This window comes from Crocuta crocuta, unplaced genomic scaffold (assembly GCF_008692635.1).
Source record: "Crocuta crocuta isolate KB4526 unplaced genomic scaffold, BGI_CrCroc_1.0 scaffold17, whole genome shotgun sequence".
NCBI classification, from domain to species: Eukaryota; Metazoa; Chordata; class Mammalia; order Carnivora; family Hyaenidae; genus Crocuta; species Crocuta crocuta.
The window spans coordinates 318,923-335,802 of record NW_027532041.1 but is presented as its reverse complement, the minus strand read 5'-3'; the positions used below and the strand labels follow the sequence as shown (position 1 = coordinate 335,802).

Here is a 16,880-nt window from a genome sequence, read left to right as displayed (position 1 = left end):
GCCATCCCCTAAACACTTAATTATAAAATACAGTTGAGCCCCAGTCAGAGCAGAGATGTCTGCCTGGTGATTAGAAAGATTCTCATGGCTTTCTCACTCTCGCCGACACTGTCCATCCTTCAGGATGTCCATCCTTCAGCAGGCCTCCAGCAATTGGTTCTATGTATCAAATTATTTTCTCTTATATTCTGAAAAATATACCTAACAAATCTGTTTGAAAATCATAACACACTTTGTTGAGTTTGCAATGTATATAGATACAATATATAAGACAACTACACAAAAGGGGAAGAGTAAAGAGTATCGTGCATGGTTTCTTAATTCTACCAAAAGTGATAAATACTAATTCTAAAGTGTCTCTTAACTTTTAAAGTTAATATGTTTATTATAAACCCTAAGGAACCCACTAAAAAATTTGAACATAAAATGTAGTTTGAAAAATAGAGAAATAAAAACACAATACTAAAAGGGATTCAAATAACTGGAAAGAAGACAGAAAATGGGAAACAAAGGAATAAAACCAAAGGCAAAATAAAAACAAATAATAAAATTCTAGACATAAATTCTAGCATATCAATAATTACATTAAATGTAAATGATCTAAATACACAAGTAAAAGAGGCTGTCTGATTGGATTAAGAAAAACAATATCCAATATAAATTGTTTAGAAGAAACCCACTTAATTATTTTCTTTTTTTTTTATTTTTTTTTAAATGTTTTTTTATTTATTTCTAGGAGAGAGAGAGACAGCGTGAGCAGGGGAGGGTCAGAGAGACAGGGAGTCACAGACTCTGAAACAGGCTCCAGGCTCTGAGCTGGCTGTCAGCACAGAGTCCGACGCGGGGTTTGAACCCACGAACCGCGAGATCATGACCTAAGCGAAAGTCGGACGCTTAACCGACTAAGCCACCCAGGCGCCCCTTAATTATTTTCTTTAAATTTTAGTTAGTCAACATACTGTGCAATATTGGTTTCAGAAGTAGCACTCAGTGGTTTATCATTTACATACAACACCCAGTTCTCATCACAAGTGCTCTCCTTAATACTCATCACCTATCTACCCATCTCCTACCCACCTGCCTCCATCAACCCTCAGTTTGTTCTCTATCATGAAGAGTATTCTGTGGTTTGTTTTACCCTCTCATTTCCCCCCCTCCACTTCTCATATGTTCATCTGTTTTGTTTCTCAACTTCCACATATGAGTGAAATCATATGGTATTTATCTTTCTCTGATAGAGTTATCTCGCTTGTTACATAACACATTCTTGTTACATCATGTTGTTGCAAATGGCAATATTTTATTATTTTGATAGTAGAGTATATCAGTATATAAGTATATCCATTCATGAGTCTATGGACATTTGGGCTGTTCTCTTCATAGTTTACTATTGTTGAAAATGCTCCTAATTATTGTGTTTAAGTGTGAACTTGTTTACTAAATTCTTCTTTATTTATGTCTACTCTTAAGGCCATCAGTTTTCAGTCATTATATTTTTCAGTATTAGGATTCTATTTGATCTTTTCTATAGTTTCCCCTATTCTTTCATTAAATCCCCCACCTTGCATTTTAATTATTTGAGCTTATTTATCACACTTATTTTATTGACTTGGTTTGAGAATATAATTACATATATCTCTGTCTTTTACTGAATGCCAGGCATTAAATATAAAAATTGTGATATTAGCTTGAAACTATGGATGGTTTTTTAACTTAAAAAAGGATTTAATTTTGTTTCTAGCATGCATCTAAGCTATAGAAAATAGGAATATAAGATCATCTTATTATTACAAAGGCCTGAGATAATTTGAAGCTGAGATTTAGTTCTTCCCCTTGCTGCCACACTTCTCCTATGACTAAACCTTTGGAGTTACAAATAGAAAGCCTATGTATATACCAGGGTCCTTCCTGCTTGGTGAATCTTAAAGTCCAGTTTTGGTTCTCCCAGTTCCTTGAATCATCCCCAAACTCTACATATCTTCTCAAAATCTCCAACAGTGCTGTTAGAATTAGTAAATTCCTTGACAGTAGTGCTAATTGCTACATAGTACTAAGTAGTTGTAATTGTCAAGCTTACCTCTTTGCTTTCTTTCCTCTTCTAAATTCTAGCCTCCAAAATTTTGTTTTTGATAAATTTTCAATGCCTTTAGGTTTTTTTATGCCTGATTTTCCCAAATGTATAGTTTTTATCAATACATTCTCTGAAATAACCTGGTTGACCACTACTAGATTTGGAACTCAATCTGAATTGTATACATTCACTCTGATGAATGAGGGCAGGGTGTGTGTGTGTGTGTGTGTGTGTGTGTGTGTAGAGAAATAGAAAGTAGGGAATAAGGGGATCAACTAAGACATTAATATAATAGTATGAAGGTATATGGAAAAGATAATGAGGATATAACATGAGGTCAGAATGGTAAGAATAAGGAAGATTTGAGAGATTTTAGAAACATTTAGGACATAATATTGGCATCCTAAGTGAAAGCCTGAGGTCTTTCCAGAGCATCTTCCCCTTTTTGGTTTCTGAACTCCTGATTGTTTGGATACTGGATGGTTGTGCTGTTAACTGAGATAATAAATACAAGAAAGGACCAATACTGGATAAGGAGTTGGGAAAAAAATAAATTCAACTTTGGACATACTGCATTTGGGTATTTTGAACACATATACATAATGGTAGGCGGAATTCTAAGGATTTTTCTCCCAAGATTCTTGTATCTTAATAATTCTATCAAACATTAATCTATATACTATTGTGAAGGTACTTTGCAGATATAATCAGTTAACATTAAAATATAGTGTTTAACCTGGATTAAACAAGTGGGTCCAACATAATCACATGGACTATTAAAATTAGAAGAGGAGGGCAGAAGTGTCAGTCAAAGAGATATAGCAGAAAGAGACATTAGATTGACTCCAAGTATAAGAAGGATTCTTGGTGCCATTGTTGGATCTGAGATATAGGTTCCCATATGCAAGGATTAGGGTGAAGTTTCTAGGATCTAAGGTCATCCCCTAGTTAACACCTAGCAAGGAGGAGAAACCTCAGTCCTACAACCACAAGGAATTTTATTCTGCCAACAATCTGAAGGAACTTAGAAGTAAAATCTTCCTCAGGAGTCTCCAGAAAGGAATGTATCCTACCAACCCCATAATTTTAGTTTTGCGAGACCAAGGGCAGAGGAACCATGTAAGATAATAAATAATTCTTGTTTTAAACTGATAAGTTTGCAAGAATTTGTTACAACAACTACATATATATATATATATATTTATACACACACACACATAAATACATTTCATACTTAGTAGCAGTACAATAAGAGGATGTAGTTATGTAGAGTAAGAGAAGTAGGTCAATAATATATACATGGGAAATAATAATGTTTAAAGGCTATTCAGCATAAGAAGATCCCAAAAAACTATAAGATGTGTTATGGAAGCCAAGAACAGAGAAAATCCTAAGCACAAACTAATGAACAGTAGTACAGCAATGTGAAATGCCATAGAAGAGAAAAATTATTAAATTATTGACAAGAACTGTTACTGTATAATACCTCATTTTCACTATATCATTTTGTGAATGGATACCTTTTTTCTTCTTGTAATAGTACCCTATTAGCTCACATACTGTCTTTCTCACTCATCAATAGTGTTAATAGAGTCCACCTCTAGGAAGCATAAAGATTCCATTTTAGTTAGAGTCCTCCAAGAAGTGTAGGCCAAAATAGAATTAGCCACACAAGCGATTTATTGGGAACAATTCCTGTAAAGATAAAAGGAGGTGAAGAAAGAATAGATAGACAGATTCTTCAGATTATAATACAGGTCTGAGTCCTGGAAAATGAGAGAGAGGAGGAAGAAGATTGCATATTAGAAACCGCAGGCTGCAATGCAGTTCTGAGAAAGTTTGTCAAAGGGGAGGTACAGAGTAAAGATTACCTAGCAGAGGAATCACATGTTGGTAGAAATGGTACAGCTATAGTACCTTAAGCAAGTTTAGTCATTAGCTTTGAGCAACTCAGGGTGAGTGTGGTTTGGAAATAACACTGTAATGGATTCAAATTTGTGGTAGCTGGAAGCTTGTTATTTTGTCAGTACGGATTTTTACAAGGGTGCTTCAAAATATTGCTGAAATGAATAGATTGCAATATATAATTTTGGGATCTATTTGAAATAGAGTGAATATTGTTCCACTTTATTAGATAGTTTATTATTAACTTTCCTAAACTTTTGATTATACTTGTTTCTATCCATGTCTTCTATTTTCAAAATTAGCTTAATACCTGCATTCTGTTTTCACATGATTGCAGGCATTGAGAAAGGTCCAAATGTATTTCCTTCTCTTTCCATCTATTGTCTGATACCTGAAATTACACAATCAGATTTGTGGTACAGTCTCTCACACTTCATGTTTTCTCTTTCCTCTCCTTGAAGTACCTTCCAATATTTTCTTCTCTGCTTATCTATCTTTCAAGGATCAGTTCAGACATTGTCATTTCCAGGGAGCACCCCCACATACCCTTTCTATGCCCCTATAGTACATCATATGTATATCCATCATCTGACTTATCCCACTGTACTGACATGACTCTGAGCTTCTAGAGTAGGGTGCTTTATCATTGTACTCCTTATAACTAGCACTTTGCATAGATCATAGTAATTATTCAGCAAATATTTGTTAAAGAAACACTTAAATTTCACTAAAATATATACAGCCACAGGTATGTTTAGCACTTTTATTTAGTCATTTTCACTACTTGTGATTAGAAGTAGGTTTTGAATGGGGTAGGAGGTGGTCTGGAGGCTAGTGATGGGGGCACTACTGCTGAACAAGGTTTTTAAAAAGGCCATTTCTGAGATCATAGAAAGTGTTCAGAATTGGAAGCCTGAGACTAAGTTACTTATTCAGACAAAACTCACAAGTTTTCAAAAAGCTGGCCCTGGGTTAGGCTTATTTTAATTTTAATATGTTACCTAAGCCCAAGTGGATTGGTTTGGTAAACAAAGTTATTTTCGGCCATTAGTAAAGGCAAATGGCATTCAAACATCTGCTTGAGGGGAAAAGGTGTTTTCTTGATTTCCTACAGATGTGACCTCAAGAATGGCATGTTAGTTAAATCCAGGAGCAAATAAATCAATACCAAATGTGAAGTGGCATTTAAAGATTTATCTCATTGCCAATTTTTCTTTTAGAGCTGGCTTGATTTCTTTCAGTAACAGACCTTCAGGGACTCTACCAATTTGCGTGGTTTCCTTCATCATTTCTCCCCTGGAACACTCATTGACCTTTTGAGAATATTCCCAACTCCTCTTGTTTCTATAGTCTCTGTCTTTAGGACTCTGTTCAGGTTGAATGAGAACTAGACTCAAGGAACAATGTACCTCTGTCTTTTATAATACTGAACTTAAACAGTCACTGGGATAATCATCATGTTTTACAAAATAATGATGGGAATTATGACATGCTAGAGATTTTATAAATATATGTACTCTGATAATTATGAATATGTACCTTTTTTTTCTTATAGTGAGTTAAAGATACTTAACTGTGGAAAACTTATCATAAAAAGGAAAAACAGAAAAGCTTTTTAAAAAAGTTTTTTAATGTTTTATTTATTTTTGAGAGAGAGAGAGAGAATGAACAGGGGAGGGGCAGAGAGAGAGGGAGACACAGAATCCTCGAAGCAGGCTCCAGGCTCAAACACAGCACTATGTGGGGCTCAAACCCGTGAACCATGAGATCATGACCTGAGCTGAAGTCAGAAGCTTAACTGACTGAGCCACCCAAGTTCCCCAGAAAAGCTTTCTTTAACATTTATAGACATCATTTCTCTGCTTAAAACTTTCCCATGACTTTGCATTGCCAGTAGAATAAATTGAAGTGTTGTCATGGTCTGTAAGACATGTGATTTGGTTGTAGTCTGATTTTATAAGTTCTCTTAGCATTTTCCCCTGGTTTCCTAGCTCCAGTAGACTTCCTTTTGATACTCACATATGTCTAGATATTTCTTGCCTTAAAAACCTTGCATATGATGAAGGTCCATCATATTTTTCCTGGTCTTCAAGTAGCTGCTTCCTTTTCTTTTGATCTCAACTCAAATGTCATCTTTTTCAAAAGGCCTGCTCTGATGATCACAGATAAGGTAGGACCCTCCCCACCCTGTATGTATTCGATTCTATTTTATTTACTCTAAAGCACTCTGAAATTACCTTAGTGTGTTGACTGCATGAGGGCATGAGCTTCATATGTTTGGTCATGAAGAAAGGGATACTTAGCTGCAGATATCAACAAGCTTATAGATGATCCTCTCACCTTCAAGTCTAGTTCTTTGAAAGTACAAAACCTAACTCTGATTGGGCTGTTTGGATCAAGTGACCACACCTGAGCCAAATATTGAGTCCAAGAGGATAGGATATAAATTAGTCAAATTGAGATTACATGCCACCTACATGAAAAGGGTAGGACAAGCCCAGAGAGTGATACTGAGAATGTAAACAGAGTTTTTTTTCCAAAGAAAATTGGGGTAATTTTCCTGAAAAATAGTATAAATAGGGACTAGGAAGTGAAAACAGTGGCTGCCCACTATAAGAAATAGAAATGATATGCTTTAAAGGGTAGGAAGGCATTCCTCAGTGTGGATGTATCCTAATTTAGTTCACTAGTTCCATCTGGATGGATATTTTAAGTTGTTTGCAAAATAATGATGTGATGAACATCATTGTATATGCATTTAATTATATCAGGATAATCCCTTACAATGAAATTGTTGGAAAATAAAAGGCATCAGAATTGGCAAAGAAGAAGTCAAACTCTCACTTTTCGCAGACGACGTGATACTCTACATAGAAAACCCGACAGACTCCACCAAAAGCCTACTAGAGCAGTTCCATGAATTCAGCAAAGTTGCAGGATACAAAATCAATGTACAGAAATCAGTTGCATTTTTATACACCAACAATGAAGCAACAGAAAGATAAATAAAAAAACTGATCCCATTCAAAATTGCACACNGAAAGAGCCTAAGTGTCCATCAACTGATGAATGGATCAAGAAGATGTGGTTTATCTATACGATGGAATACTACATAGCAATGAGAAAGAATGAAATCTGACCATGTGTAGCAACATGGATGGACCTTGAGGGTGTTAGGCTGAGCGAAATAAGTCAGGCAGAGAAGGACAGATACCATATGTTTGCACATATAGGAGGATTAGGAGGAACTTAACGAAGGACCATGAGGGAGAAGAAGGGGAAAAATAGTTGGGGAGAGAGAGGGAGGCAAACCATGAGAGACTCTTGAATGCTGAGAACAAACAGAAGGCAGATGGGGTAGGGGGAGAGTAAGGAGGGGTGATGGGTATGGAGGAGGGCACTTGTGGGGATGAACACTGGGTGTTATATGGAAATGAACTTGACAATATACTATTTAAAAAAATGAAGTTGCTGGATCCTGTCATATGTATTACAGGTTTGTTTTAGGAAAGTTCTTCTATGTGGGAACAGATTTTCTTGTGAAAACTTATTCCCCTTGTTAGAACAGTCCTGTTTAATAGAAGTATAGTATGAGCCACATATGTAATTGTCAATTTTCTAATAGCCATGTTAAAAAAATAAAAAGAAGTGAAATTAATTTTAAAAATGTAGTTTACTTAACCTAATATGTCAATAATGGTATCATTTCAACATGTAATTAACATAAAAAATTATTCATGAGATTTTTTTTCTCATGCTAAAGTCTTTGAAATCAAGTGTGAATTTTATACTCACAACACAACTAATGATCAGTGGATGTGCAATTAGTGACTATCTTATTGTAGAGTGCAGCTCTAGAGTATCCTAGTTCTAGTAAGCATATGGGGACTTTACACACCAAAGTATTTTCAGAAACTAGTTTCTGGGTGACTGTTTAAAGCTAGTGCTAAAGTGAACCTAGCGTAAATCACCCATTAATCAAAAGTCTCACTCTAAGTGATGGTTTGCAGATATATAGAGGACTTGGCAACATCTGAAACTTTTTGTGAGGACACAGGTATAGACACCAGGAGGAGGCTTGATAGAAGAGCTGAGTGAAGCCCAGAATAATGAAAATTTTGTTAGTGGGTATAGTGAGAAAGGGCACAAATCTGGGAAAACTTAACTAAGCTTCCCAGAGGAAAAGAATACTGAATCTGGTGAACTGTGGTTATCTGGTTATCACCAGACAGGTAAATTCCACTGTGATCAGAGAATTCATCAGACTTTGAGAGCCTGGGTGAAATATGCTTTTAGACTAAAGATGTTTTTTTTTTTTTTTACTCTGATATGAAAAAAAAAGTCTAATATATATTGAGTGCTTACTCAAGCTGTGTTCTGCATATCCACTTGTTCCTTACAACATGTGAATTAGGTACATAGTTACACCAAGATAAAAAAAAATTGAGACACAGAATAATTATTTTCACATCTAGCACCGGTAGAGTTAGATTTTAAACCTCGAACTTCTAACTCCAATGTCCATGTGCATTAACTTTGTTCTAATTTATTCTCACTGTACTAACCATGTTCATATAACAGCCTTTTGACTAATAATCTAATTTCTTACGCACACTGACTTAGCAAGTAGTACCCTGAAATTTTAAACATAAATATTCTAGTGACCAAAAGTTAAATTCCCTTTTGAAAATTAATATTTCATAATTTAACCTACGTGTTTATGTCCTATAAAATGGCCAATGATCAACTCTAGGCATGAAAAAAAATCTGAAGTTGAAACCCAAATCCTGAACCCTGGGGATTCCTTCAGACCCTACCTGAATAGACAGTCTTCCCCCCTCTTTTTGTTTCTCCATCTCATTTTTAAGATTTTTGTATACTTGTTTAGGGAAAGATTGTCTTGGGATAAATAAGAAAGTACTATTACCTTAATGTAACAGAAGAGTAGCATGGGACCGGAACAATAATTTAATTGTTCTTGATTGCTTGTGATATGCCGCTGAGCCTCAAAGAAGTACCTGGGGGAGTATGTGATAAAAATGTTGGGTGTCAGAGTGTGCATTATCTGATTCTGATTCCTAAATCTAGTGGCAGACACAATATTATGACAAAAAAGTTTTATAAAGTCAAAAGCCTGAGAATGCAAAGGTTTTTGTTTCTTTGCCGTTAGTGACTTTGAGGTTTCAATTAGAAATCTGTCTATTTAGGACAGATCTGACTTTAGAAACTCACAACTTTTCTCATTGGTTAAATAAATCACTTATATCCAAAAATATGTACTTCTTAACTGTTCACTTATGAAATTTAGGAGTCATCTGTTTTTTTAAAATGCATATTTACTTACTTTGAGAAAAAGAGAGCAGCGTGCAAGCAGGGAAGGGGCAGAGAGAGAATGCCAAGCAGGCTCAGAAGTCAGCACAGAGCCTGATACATCAGGCTTGATCTCACAAACTGAGATCAGGACAGGAGCCAAAGTTGGTAGCTTACCAGACTGAGCACCCTGGTGCCCCTAGGGTCTGTCTTTGTAGTGGAAGTGTTAAATCAGTTAAGGGAGCCATTAGGCTGAGATGGTTTTAATGCCTTCCCAGCCTAGTGAGCAAAACAAAAACCTAAGGGTATAAATGCCTCAAGGTTAAGAAATCTAAAGAAGATCAACCAGTCACAAACAGCCAACTATGCTTTGTCAAATAAATGAACTGCTTAAACTATGGCCTGATTTGGATTGATTTTTGCTCAAACTCTTAGAATTTTTAATATGCCTTGTTTTTCGTTTAACAGAATTATGGAGAGGGTCCATGAAATTATCTCACAAAGCACTTAAATAAGGCATCCTTAAAGATTTCCAGCATATTTTGTTCTGTTGTGGTACCAACCTTGGAGGAATACAAAGAAATAAACAAGTATTCCTCCTACTCATAAGCCAGGAAAGGAGCAGTGTTGTGCACAGTATTTACAAACAGCACACAAAATGATTATCAAATTCAGATAGTAGATAAGCACAAGGTTGAGCAAATAGTCTTAGGATTTAAAAGTTTAAATTGCAGAGAAAATGGCTCTTTCTTCCAATGAATTGTCTTCTTGAAATATTTGAAATATATTACCAAGTCCAACAGGCTTAGAGCATCTCAAAGGTGGTGCTCAGAGAAGGCAGATTCTGTCTTTTTTTCAACTTGCTTTGGTGGAATCCTAACAGCTTGGTAGGCAGGGATGTGGTAAAGCTACCTGAGGCAGGGACTGTGTTCCTCTAGTTTGTCACTGTATCTTGGGGGGTGTCAGGGACATATGCAAACGCTGCCAAATAAATGAGAGACTTATATTGCTGAGAAGTTTTCATCAGTGGTGGTTTGGCTACACAGCTGGCATTTAGACCTCTTGGTATGCTGCCATAGAGGAAATTTAACAGAGTTAAAGCAGATGACCTTACTGTCATCTTCAGTCTTTAGAGACTATGACTTTAAGACCTTTCAAAAGACTGGTAATTTGATGGGAATAATGGAGCAGAATGTCTAGTCCCTCAGTCTCAGGAGCCACCCTCAGATAGAATTTGGGGATCTGTTGATGAAGATAAACACATACAAGCTGGGACATAGGGTTTGTCTGATACAAGTTTAAGTTCAGAGCCTCCCAACAATTTTGCAAAAACCAAATTTTTTTTTATTATATGAGGCTCAGAAATAACCTCACTGAAGTGTTGGAGGACTTCTCTCAAGGCCTGAAAGCTCCATGGGAACCATTTGAGTCTGGGGGAGGCACATAGGAGAGTTAAACTTAATTGGCTCCTTTTTTTTTGGCTCCTCTGAGACCCTAGCTGTCTCAATATATATATGGAGGTAATGACACTTGCCACCTTGAATTCATTAGTATAATAGCTTTAATGATTTTATTTATTCCTATAAAGTTGCTATATAAATGCAAATGATCACCAAGAATGATAATTAACAGTCATAAGCTGCTAACCACTCATACCTAATGTCCATATGTCAGAGAATGAGAAATGTAGAGGTATTAAGAAAACTGTCCCTTCTTTGTGCTAAATATGGTGACAGGCATTTGAAAAAGCTGTGCCTTTCTCTGGTTCCATAGCCTGAGTATTTTTGCTGACTGAGGGAAATAACTGATAATAATTCATCTTTCAGAACTGTTAAATGCTAGGGTGGCAAGATGCTGCATTAAATATGGAGGGTGAGGGGGAGAAAGGGAGCAGGGAGTCTATTTCCAGGTGGGAAAACACAAAGTCCCCAAACCTTAAGTGCATTTAATAGAGAGAGATTTATCATGATTTGTACACTGTCAGCACTGTACACAAACAGCCTTACAAGATGAAAAAGTGCCAAAAGCAGGACCCAAGCATCTCAGGCTGAATGTAGCTCAGCCCCAAATGCATTGTTTTTTTCTGCCCTGACCAGATACTAGGTAGCACTCATTGACAATATTGATCATCTCCATGAAACCAACAATCTGATTGAATAACAAAAGCTTCAGGTCTCTTGATTCAGATTTAGAAAGAGAGGGAATTTTTGTTGCTACAAATGTACTTCTTTTGCCATTAAGTTCATTTGCCTATTCTGCTGTTACATTACAAAAAAAGATAAGTTAAATGCTGGATAAAGGTGTCCAGGCAGTCATTCCTATAACACGTTGATTCTGCCACTTTTTTTAAAGGATAAATTTCATATGGTTTGATTTTTTACAATGTAAACTGGATCACAGTTCTTGTTTTTCTTATTAACTGCTGTGCTGTATTCCTTTAATAATCCTGATACTGGTGTACACGTGGCCCAATCCTCTGCTTAACATAATAAATAGAGCATTAATTATGAATAAGGAATTTTTACCATTAGCTTAGCTCTTTATCTTCCTTGGTTTGCTTAGGACTGTTATTTTTACATTCTTTGGGCATTTCTTATTTACAGTCTCAATAAGATCTTAAATTCTTGCCTTACCTTTGTAACCCATTCGTATTTTATAGATTGCCTCTTTAATCTATTTCTTGATCCAAGATCAAGTGTTTCATTTGTTTATAGATAATTTACTTCTAATGGTTATTTGGGGTTTTCAAGCTTAAAATGCCAGTGGAAATGAGGAGTTCAGAAAAGAGACTCAAAGTACTTTGGGGTCTAAGACATTTAATTTTATCCCAGGGGGTTAACTTTCCCATGCAAGGTGAGAAGGTTGATAATACTTAAAAGACTGGTAAACTCATGAAATGACTTCTAAAGTCTAATGTAATTTACTTTTTAAAAAGAGGTTCAAAAGAGAATACATACAACCAGAGAATTAGTCCTGAACCTTCTTTTCCCTCTAGGCAAATAGGGAAGTTGGTGTGGAAAGCAGGAGAAATTCTCTACCTGCAGCCAGAGAATGGTAAATTTTAACAAATAAGTGGTAATATTTTCAAAACATGTTTTAAAGCAGTCCAACCTCAGTTACAGGATTAGAGTGATTTGAATCCTCAGCAAAATTTTAAGATTTCCAAATTTGTTTTTCTTTCCATTTTTTCATTCTGGTGTTACCTTTGCTTTACCTGTTTTAACTGTTCAAACCTCAGCTGGGAATGTAACACCTCATATGCCCTCTCTTCCCATAACCTTCAAAATTCCTTTCTTTGTAATGTGATTTCATCTAGGTTAAGAGAAAAATAATTGGAACCAACTCCCCTTTACCAGAGTATTTATGTACATAATAGAAAAAGAAATCTCATAAAAGTGGTAACATTTTATTAGTGGTATAATGGCTACTTTACTGGCTTTGCCCACTCTGATTGCCCACTCTGGAAAATGGAAGAACAGAGCCATTAGTTGAAGATTGCCAGAGGCCGGCTCTGGCAGGCCCAGGGGTCCCTGAAGGATGGACGGTGTTGGCGAGAGAGAGAGTGAGAGAGCCCCGAGATTCTTTCTGATCACCAGGCAGCCATCTCTGTCCTGTCGGTTTTGGTGTCTTTATTTTAAGGTTCAGCAACAACATGAAGTCAGAGAAAGGAATTTCTACAATGGGAGGCCTTTTGCGATAACAAGTTTTTGATATTCTGCAGAATTATCCCAGTCATAGTGAATTTACAACCAAGGAATTAACAGGATGCTCTTAGTGAAAAACAGGATAATATATAGGTTAAGTTGTATATAGATAAGCTAGGAGTCATTCTGTCTGGCTCTCAAGAGGATGAATGTTTCTGAACTGGTTTGTTTGTGGAAACCTATTTGATGCTGAATGTGTGAACAGCACGGGGGCCCTAAATATGTTAACATTTTGCTTTTAGGTATGTGTTAACTACTCTTATCTATCCTCATCCCAGCTGCTAGTAGGGAGGGTGTTTGTGGAATGTAGGCCTTGAGGAAGGGACTGTTATGCATCACCAATTAGTAAGTTATGTTTTGCCCTTATCTGTACCTTAACTCTAAATTAGGCTCTTTTGACATGGGACCAGGCTCAGTTGTAACTCTTGTGTTCTTAACCCCCTTTATTATCTAAGTGTTGGATCTGCAAGGCCCATAGGAAGAACCTTTTGACAATCATCCACAGAGCTTTCATCTAAAATCTCTTTTGTAAAGGCAGAATATGCTTTTCCTTATGAGGTATCTGTGTTCAGAATATTGGTCTGATATGGAATATTGTGAGGCCTGGTCAATACCAGCAGGCTCATTTCCAACATGAGCCAGTAGTAGCAGAAAGAGATACCAGGTTTTGTTTCTCATGGCAGGAGCTATACAAACACTGCCATTTCCTTGTTGTGACTGCCATCCAAAGAGGCTGGTGTGGCTCACAGCAGAAGGTATCTTTCACAGATGAAGGACATGGGAATTTGGTCCTAAAGCCAACATTTACCAATCCTAATATATATTGAACTATGTTCAGAGAAACTATGCTTTAAAGCAACTGAGACTGGGGTGCCTGGGTGGCTCAGTCAGTTGGGTGGCCGACTTCAGCTCAGGTCATGATCTCATGTTTCATGGGTTTGAGCCCCGCGTAGGGCTCTGTGCTGACAGCTAGCTCAGAGCCTAGAGCCTGTTTCAGATTCTGTGTCTCCCTTTCTCTCTGACCCTCCCTGTCTCATGCTCTCTCTCTCCCTCTCTCTTAGAAATGAAGAAAACATTAAAAAATTTAAAAAAATAAAGCAACTGAGACTATTAAATAATGCTTAAGAAGAACTTAGCATGGTTCTCAATTTTAGTTGTTCATCAGAATCGGCATTTCATACTGAGATTTTTTTTCATATAATTTCAGGGAGCTTATTTATCTACCCTTAAAGCCCATATATGAACAACATTACAATTCTTTTCTTTTTTTGTGTGTGTGTGTTTCAAGTTTTTATTTAAATTCTAGCTAGTTGGCATACAGTATAATATTGGTTTCAGGAGTAGAATTTAGTGATTCATCACTTAAAGATCCAGTGCTCATCACAAGTGCCCTCTCTAATACCCATCACCCACTTAGCTCATCCCTCATCTACCTCTCCTCCAGAAAACCCTCAGTTTGTTCTCTGTAGTTAAGAGTGTCTAATGGTTTCCTCTCTCTCTTTTTCCCCCTTCCCCTACATTTATCTGTTTTGTTTCTTAAATTCCACATGAGTAAAATCATATGGAATTTGTCTTTCTCTAACTGACTTGTTTCACTTAGGATAATATACTCTAGCTCCATCCACATTGTTGCAAATGGCAAGATTTCATTCTTGTTTATGGTTGAGTAATATTCATATATATATATACATATATATATACATATGTATATGTATGTGTGTATATATATATATATATATATACATATATCTATATGAGTTGCTGGATATTTGGTTCAGTGTTTCTGAAGTGATTACAATAACACAGCAACAACAGCAGCAACTGACAAAATGAAAATTACATTCTACTGAGACCAAAACCCATTGACCTTACCTAAAGTAAGCAATCAATATATATTAGCTGTTGTTATTAACATGGAAAAGAATTATCCAAATGATTTACTTTGAACTCCAGAAGCATTAAATGATCTATGAAGAAATGCTGTATGATCTCTTCCCTTCTTCAAAACTAAAAGGCACATTTGAAAAGTCCTTTGCTAAATAAATCTATTTCCCAGATTTTTGTGAATCTAGCCCTCTGTCTCTGAACATCTATTGACATTCTTTGAAAGTAGAATTTAGAAGAATATATTCTTAGTATATAGTTTCTAAAGGTTTGATTTAAGCAGGAGTACATAAAGCAAGCTACATGTAACATATAATTGTGTTCTGTATAATTTCCTTTTTTGTGAGGTACCTGGGGTGACTCAGTTGGTTAAGTGTCCAACTCTTAATTTCCACTCAAATCATTATGTCATGGTTCAAGAGATCAAGACCCATGTCAGGTTGTGTGCTGACAGCTTTGGATTCTCTCCCTTTCTCTCTCTGCCCCTCCTCTGCTTATCCATTCTCTCTCTCTCTTGCACACACATGTTCTTTCTAAATAAATAAATAAATAAAATAGATAAATAAACTTTAAAACGTCCTATTTTGCAATATTAAGTTATTGGTCCTCTTACCAGATCAATTGCAGCCCTATGGACTATCATGTAGTCATTTCTGACATTTCATCAGCATCTAGAACAGTACCTGGCACATACTAAGTAGGTTCAACAGAGGCTTTTTTGAATAAATTGGGTAAAACCAATCAATGCATTTAGGAAAATTATCTCTTATCTGGTCTAGAGTCTTTCTTTACTTATTATGTCATTGTCTGTTAAACTTTTCTTATGTCTCATCCTATTTGGAGGCAATAGAGGTTTATTTCAGTGGTGTTTTAGTAAATTCTAGCATACTTTAGTCTAGTGGTCAAGAGTATTGACTCCAGACTTGGACTCTATAGCTTCAGTGATTGTGATAACACAGGCACATTCTTGAACCTTTTTGTGACTTTTGCCTCAACTTTGAACAAAAACTAATGATTATTTTGCCCCACAGGGTATTCTTGGAGATTAATGGAAATAATACGTGTAAGGTACTTAACACAGTGCTTGCACTTATAAACACTTTGTGTTAAATTCAATCAGAAGTTTTACAGCAAAGCTACAGTCCTGGAGTCTTGGCTTCTATCCTTTTATCTTTACTAGTTGCTAGTACAGTATTGTGTACAGCAAAGCTACTCAGAGATGTGCTTCTGTCTATCCCTCACACACATGCTAACCTAGAAGCAACACCCCAAGCTAACACCTAACATAGGTGTTAGAAACATCAGTCCCAGGAGTTAATGGGACATTCTGAGTAGAAGAGTGCTAGTAAACACTTCTTCTTTTCAAAGCCTCATGTAATGTCCAAAAGATCTCTTAAAATTCTGTGCAAAAAGACTGAAGAGAATCTAGGATCCTCTTCAGATTTAAGAGTTATGAGTCACTGAATTCAACAAAATACTCTTTTTGATGTGGAAATGCAGTATAAAATAGTTAAATAACCAGGTATATAGCATAGGAATTGTAATAGTGTCTATATCTCTCTTCTATTGAGGAGGGGTAGTATAGGTAGAAATGGGGCTGTTCTAAGCTCACAATATGAAAAGGACTTTATAGGATGCTTTATTTTCTGTACTCCTTCATGTTTGTGGCAGAAAACAAAGGGTTAGTTCACAAGGCTATGGGCCAGAGAGCTTGGAGTATCCATAGGGAACAAGTTTCAGCATTCAGCACACAGATGAGAGAACCCAAACACAAGGTGTTAACACATGCAGGAAACCTAACATTTGGCAGAGGGCTTTGGAGAGAGCAAATCTTTTTAGCAACACTAATAATAATGCACAGTAAATGTTTGGATAAGAAAAGCTGGACATTTTGGAAATTTTGAGAAGGGAATTGTGGGCAAACAAAGTCACATGTAAAGCAGGAACCAGTTAGAATACAAATGGTTTAGTATGGTAGAAACATAATGTGGGGTGAGGTTTTCAAA

At 36.3% G+C, this 16,880-nt stretch overlaps 1 long non-coding RNA gene across 1 annotated transcript in view; it reads right to left on the bottom strand.

Moving 5' to 3' along the window:
* The window catches only part of LOC144241755 (uncharacterized), a 67,979-nt gene that overhangs the window by 23,413 nt on the left and 27,686 nt on the right, over positions 1–16,880 (bottom strand). The window contains exon 2 of the long non-coding RNA XR_013338183.1: positions 8,904–8,994. This is a non-coding gene — a long non-coding RNA (uncharacterized LOC144241755). The remainder of the gene's footprint in view (positions 1–8,903; positions 8,995–16,880) is intronic.